The sequence below is a fragment of the Schistocerca gregaria genome, chromosome 3, assembly GCF_023897955.1.
Source record: "Schistocerca gregaria isolate iqSchGreg1 chromosome 3, iqSchGreg1.2, whole genome shotgun sequence".
Lineage (NCBI taxonomy): Eukaryota > Metazoa > Arthropoda > Insecta > Orthoptera > Acrididae > Schistocerca > Schistocerca gregaria.
In genome coordinates this window covers 159471990-159478393 of record NC_064922.1, presented here as the reverse complement: position 1 = coordinate 159478393, position 6404 = coordinate 159471990, and the positions used below count along the sequence as shown (strand labels likewise).

The 6404-nt window shown below is 46.6% G+C and overlaps 1 non-coding gene across 1 annotated transcript; it reads right to left on the bottom strand.

Moving 5' to 3' along the window:
- Positions 1-789: 789 nt before the first annotated feature.
- On the bottom strand, positions 790-862 carry Trnaa-cgc (transfer RNA alanine (anticodon CGC)). The gene has a single exon. It is a non-coding gene; the product is annotated as a tRNA-Ala (tRNA).
- Between the last annotated feature and the right edge of the window lie 5542 nt (positions 863-6404).

The following is a 6404-nucleotide window of genomic DNA, read 5'->3' as shown; positions in this document are numbered from 1 at the left end:
GACCGGCAAGGGAAGTTGCTGTTCCAACAGGACAATGCACGTCCGCATGTATCCCGTGCCACCCAACGTGCTCTAGAAGGTGTAAGTCAACTACCCTGGCCAGCAAGATCTCCGGATCTGTCCCCCATTGAGCATGTTTGGGACTGGATGAAGCGTCGTCTCACGCAGTCTGCACGTCCAGCACGAACGCTGGTCCAACTGAGGCGCCAGGTGGAAATGGCATGGCAAGCCGTTCCACAGGACTACATCCAGCATCTCTACGATCGTCTCCATGGGAGAATAGCAGCCTGCATTGCTGCGAAAGGTGGATATACACTGTACTAGTGCCGACATTGTGCATGCTCTGTTGCCCGTGTCTATGTGCCTGTGGTTCTGTCAGTGTGATCATGTGATATATCTGACCCCAGGAATGTGTCAATAAAGTTTCCCCTTTCTGGGACAATGAATTCACGGTGTTCTTATTTCAATTTCCAGGAGTGTAAAAGAAAGGTTCAAGAGTGGAATTAAAATACGAGGTGAAAGGGTATCAACGATACGATTCGCTGATGACATTGCTATCCTGAGTGAAAGTCAAGAAGAATTGAATGATCTGCTGAAAGGAGTGAACAGTCTAATGGTGGTGGTGATGGTTAGTGTTTAACGTCTCGTCGACAACGAGGTTATTAGAGACGGAGCGCAAGCTCGGGTTAGTGAAGGATTGGAAAGGAAATCGGCCGTGCCCTTTCAAAGGAACCATGCCGGCATTTGCCTGAAACGATTTAGGGAAATCACGGAAAACCTAAATCAGGATGGCAGGAGACGGGATTGAACCGTCGTCCTCCCGAATGCGAGTCCAGTGTGCTAACCACTGCGCCACCTCGCTCGGTGAACAGTCTTTCTCCGATTTACTCTCAAACCATACTAAGGTAATGAGAAGTAGTAGGAATGGGAACAGTGAGAAACTTAACATCAGGATTGATGGTCACGAAGTCAATGAAGTTAAGGCATTCTGCTACCTAGGCAGTAAAATAACCAATGACGGACGGAGCAAGGAGGACATCAAAAGCAGACTCGCTATGGCAAAAAAGGCATTTCTGGCCAAGAGAAGTCTACTAATATCAAATACCGGCCTTAATTTGAGGAAGAAATTTCTGAGGATGTACGTCTGGAGTACAGCATTGTATGGTAGTGAAACATGGACTGTGGGAAAACCGGAACAGAAGAGAATCGAAGCATTTGAGATTTGATGCTATAGACGAATGTTGAAATTTAGGTGGACTGATAAGGTAAGGAATGAGGAGGTTCTACGCAGAATCGGAGAGGAAAGGAATATGTGGAAAACACTGATAAGGGGAAGGGACAGGATGATAGGACATCTGCTAAGACCTCCATGGTACTACAGGGAGCTGTAGAGGGCAAAAACTGTAGAGGAAGACAGAGATTGGAATACGTCAAGCAAATAATTGAGGACGTAAGTTGCAAGTGCTACTCTGAGATGAAGAGGTTAGCACAGAAAAGGAATTCGTGGCGGGCCGCATCAAACCAGTCAGTAGACTGATGATGAAACAACAGTAGCATAGGTACTGCACATTGAGGTAAATTGAGAAAACAAGGCGACCATTTCCCATATTATTAATAAGGAGAAATGCGTCGTCTTTTGTAGTTATCGCCTTCATCTGCGATAAGGTAACCTGCAATTCCATTCCGGATTTTGACAATTTCGGCAATCTCGTCAAACGAGAGTGAGTAACGCTGTCGCAAATGTGCCTCACATCCTTCCTTCTTAATGCGTCCGCGATTGTTTGACTGTCATCTACTTCTTTGCGTATAAGCTTGGAGTGTCTTTCATCCAAGGTTTCGTCTTTTGTTTCAACAGAAATCGATAACATTCTCCTGTTTAACAAGTGTTCTAGAACTGGTGTGTGGCCACCCAGTGCCTTCCCAACGCGAAAATGCACTGAAGCGCCAAAGAAACTGCTTAGGCGTGCGTATTCAAATACAGAGATATGTAAACAGACTGAATACGGCGCTGCAATCAGCATCGCCTATGTAAGACCAGTGTCTGGTGTAGTTGTTAGATCGATGACTGCTGCTACAATGGCAGGTTATCAAGATTTAAGTTAGTTTGAATGTGGTGTCATAGTCGGCGCACGAGCGACGGGAAACAGCATCTCCGAGGTACCGATGAAGAGAGGATTTTCCTGTACGACCATTACACGAGTGTACCGTGAATATCAGGAATCCGATAAAACATGAAATCTCCGACATCGCTCCGGTCGGAAAAAGATCCTGCAAGAACAGGACCAACGACGACTAAAGAGAGTCGTTCAACGTGAGAGAAGTGCAACGCTTCCGCAAATTAGTACAGATTTCAATGTTTGGCCATCAACAAGTGTCAGCGTGCGAACCATTCAAGGAAGCATCATAGACATGGACTCTCAGATCTGAATGCCCACTCTTGTGCCCTTGATGACTGCACGGAACGAAGCTTTACGGCTCGCCTGGACCCGTCAACACCGCCAATGGACTATCGATGACGGAAACATGTTGCCTGGTCGCACGAGTCTCGTTTTAAATTGCATTGAGCGAACGAACGTGTACGGATATGGAATTCATGGACTTTGCATGTCAGCAGGCGAGTGTGGAAGCTGATGTAGGCACTGTAATGAGGCGTGTGCAGTTGGAGTTATTGGGACCCCTGATGCACAGGTACGACAGTTACAGGTGACAAGTACGTAAGAATCCTGTCTGATCACCTGCAACCATTCATATCCATTGTGCATTCCAGCAGGACAGTGAGACACCCTACACGTCCACAGAGTGGTTCTGGAACACTTTTCTGAGTTTAAACACTTCCTCTGGCCACCAAACTCCCCAGAACTGGGATGCCTTGTAGCGTGCTATTCAGAAGAAATCTCCACCGCTTCGTACTCTGACGGATTTATGGACAGCGCTGCAGGATTCATGGTGTCAGTTCCTTCGAGTACTACGTCAGACATTAGTCGAGAAGATGCCACGTCGTGTTGCAGCACTTCTGCGTGCTCGCGGGGGGACTAAACGATAGCAGGCAGGTGTACCAGTTTCTTTAGTCCTTCAGCGTAAGTTTTCGCAGTCTACTGTAAATAATTTAACAGAGCACCGCGATTTTTTACCGCAGCATCGTCATCCACGTTCTTCAATTTGTAGAACTCTTCTGTAAGGTTTGCTTTTACAGCCATCGCAGGTTAAATGTATATTACCACGATCACAAAAATATGTTCGAGAACTAGACTTTCTGCCGTATATCTCGCTTCGATGACTAACTTGAACTACACAACGAAACACTGTGTGATTCTTCACAGATGTTAACGAGTTGCCGTCGTTGACTGGATTAACGAGTTCGGTCAGGGCAAGGATGTATGCGTCCTTTTACTTGCGTACGGAGTTTCCGAGTTTGAGTGTGGGATTAACTGACCCTTTCACAGTACCCTCCTCGTTGTCATTAAAACTTACCGAGTTCGTGTCTGCTCGAGACAACCGTAAAAAGCAGGACATTTCCGGCAACCCTACGCGGGGCGGAGTTTTGTTTTTACGTGGTTAGCTCTTCGGAAGTTGGGAGTCGGAGATCGGCGAAGTTACTCTCCCGATACGGAAAAACTACAAAGCATTAGAAAGTGCATTCTTGTAGTATTCTGCTTGGACACTATCCTCTTTTTCTCAGCGGATTAGTTATTGTGGACTGGTTTCGGCAGAAAACAAAGTGTGGAGCCATTAGCTAGCTGCGTGTGTACCTGGATAAAAGTGACGGGCTTGTTTGGCTAGGATTAATTTATGCCACTAAGTTTCACTTGTTCGCTTGCAAATTTGGGTCGGGTCATTTTTTGTGTGTTACCATCATTCATTTTAAGCAATATTTCTGTCTTGTTGTCGGCACAAGGTGCTAAGAGCCAAATGCGGCGTACGAACTGTTAGCTGTGTGACTCTCCTTTCCAGTGGGCAGGTCTCGGAAGCGTCCCTGAAATTATTTACACTGGTGTGGAAAATTAAAGCAAAAATCCGCTATTTCCCCGTCGTGTGACTAATTCGCTATATAATGATACAAAATATCAGCGATGTCCGTACGACCGTGTTTTGCACGTAAGAAGGCATTCCGGTCAACGAACAACCAACCCGACGATGACGATGACGTCGCTAAGAAGTGCAGACTGTTTGCAGCCCCGAGAGTGATTTCTCCAGCCACACAACGGAAGCTCCAGAGTGACGACCATAAGAACGTTTGAAGCTGATATTATTTATTTCAAGTTAAAGCCGTGGCTGGGATTAAACCCGAGGCTCAGGTCCGTTGGAATGGCAGTCAAAAACGCTGTTGCTAGATCACAGTATGCAAGCGGATACCAGAGCAAACAGGTCCACACTTAGTAAGGTATTATGGTGTTCGTACCAACCTTCGTGCTTATGATACCTCTTACTCACTTCATATTTTGTTTTTTTAAATGGACTGTAAGAGCTTATTTTCGGATAAATGAACGTTGTGTTCGACCTGGGGCGCTCCGAATTCCTGAACTCTCTTCGTTGCAGCCAAAAGTGTTTCCGTTTTGGTGCTGTGAAAATTTTGAAAGAGTGAAACAAATGGCACGGTACTGTAGACGTAGAACGCTCTCCCCTTAGAAGGCTTTGTCAGACGGCTACGGCTGTCCACATCACGCCACGCCAACAGGTGACTGCCCCACCTGCTGACGTCACAGCGAGGCCACGCCCACTACCAGCGCCACGCTGTCTGCTGACTCGCCGGGTCTGCAGCCGCCTCGGCTGCTCTGCTGCTGTTGCTAGGGAGGCACACACAACATGTACTTGTCTCAGCCCCAGCTCGTCTCTGTCCTCCAGCAGAAGTACGAAATTTTGCGGAGCACCCGTCTTGTAACTTACCAATCTACCTCGATCAAAATACACTGACGGCAAAAAATTGCAGCACCATGAAGGAGATGTGAGAAATAAACGAAAGTTGGTAGTGGTGTTTCCACATCTGAAAGGAGATGTAAGAAGTAAACGGATGTTGGTAAGGGTGTTTCCACATCTCAAAGATGATGTCTACTCAAATTTCGCGCCAGTCGCATAGCAGTGGCGTTAGAAACTCAACTATGATGACGTAAATCAGGTTTTCTTCACATACACGCTGTAACGGTCGTGAGCTTCAGTAACTTTTGACAGCTGAGTTGTTAAGTCTGGTGATAACGCTTCAAAGAAGCCATTATCAACACCTCACAGAGTCAGAACCAGTTAGTGTTATGGGGCTACCAGAAGTTGGATGTTCCTTGTGCGATATTCCAGAAAGGCTTGGCAGGAATTAAGCCACTGTACATAACTGCTCTCAGCGGTGGGCAGGAGAATGGACGAGAAGACCGGGCTCCGATTGGCCTTGCGGCACAAACGACATGGAATTTCATCGTGTTCGGCATATGGCTCTCTCCCATCGTACTACATCTGCAGTAGCAGTTTGAGGAGCAGTGGGAGCCACAATGACACAACGAACAGTTACAAATTGGGTATTTCGATAACTGTTTCCAGGCAGACAATATGCAGAGTGCATTCCAATGACTCCAAATCACCGTCATTTGCGACTTCGGTGGTGTCAAGCGAGAGCTCATTGGAGGGCAGGGTGGAGGTCTGTTGAAAACTGGTTCTGCCTCGGTGTCACTGATGGTCGGGTGTTGGTTAGGAGGAGGCCCGTTGAGGACTTGCAACCAACCTCTTTGCATACTAGACACACAGGACCTATACCTGGAGCTATGATCTAGGATGCGATTCCGTACGACAGCAGGTTCACTCTTGTATTTATTCCATTCACCCCGCCTGTAAAATCGTACGTCATTCTGGTGGTCCGGACCGTTGTACTGCCATTCATGAACAACATACCAGAGGGTGTTTTCCAACAGGACAATGCTTGCCCATATACCGATTTTGTAACTCAACATGCTTTACAGAGTGTCGACATGTTGCCTTGGCTTGGTTGATCACCAGATCTGTCTCCAATCAATGATATACGGGACATGAAGACATCTCCAGTGCCATCCACATACAGCATTAATCGTCCGTGTACTAACAACCAAGTGCAACAGGCATGGAACTCCATCCCACAAACTGCCACCTCTACAACACAATTCATGCATATTTGCATGATTACATTCAACATTCTGGCCGTTACACAGGTTACTAATGTAGCAGCATTTCACATTTGCTTACAATAACCTGTAACCTTGCAATGTTAATCTCTTAAATATGATACCTAGACTAATGTATTCTCGAAATTCCATTGCTGTACTTTAATTATGTTTCGTGTTGCGATTTTTTTCCGTCAGTGTACCAAAGTGATGACAGTCGAGCATGTGGAGGGGCGACGTTTGCCTGTGCACGTAATATGGCTGTAGCGGCAACAGCTGGTCGTTCGC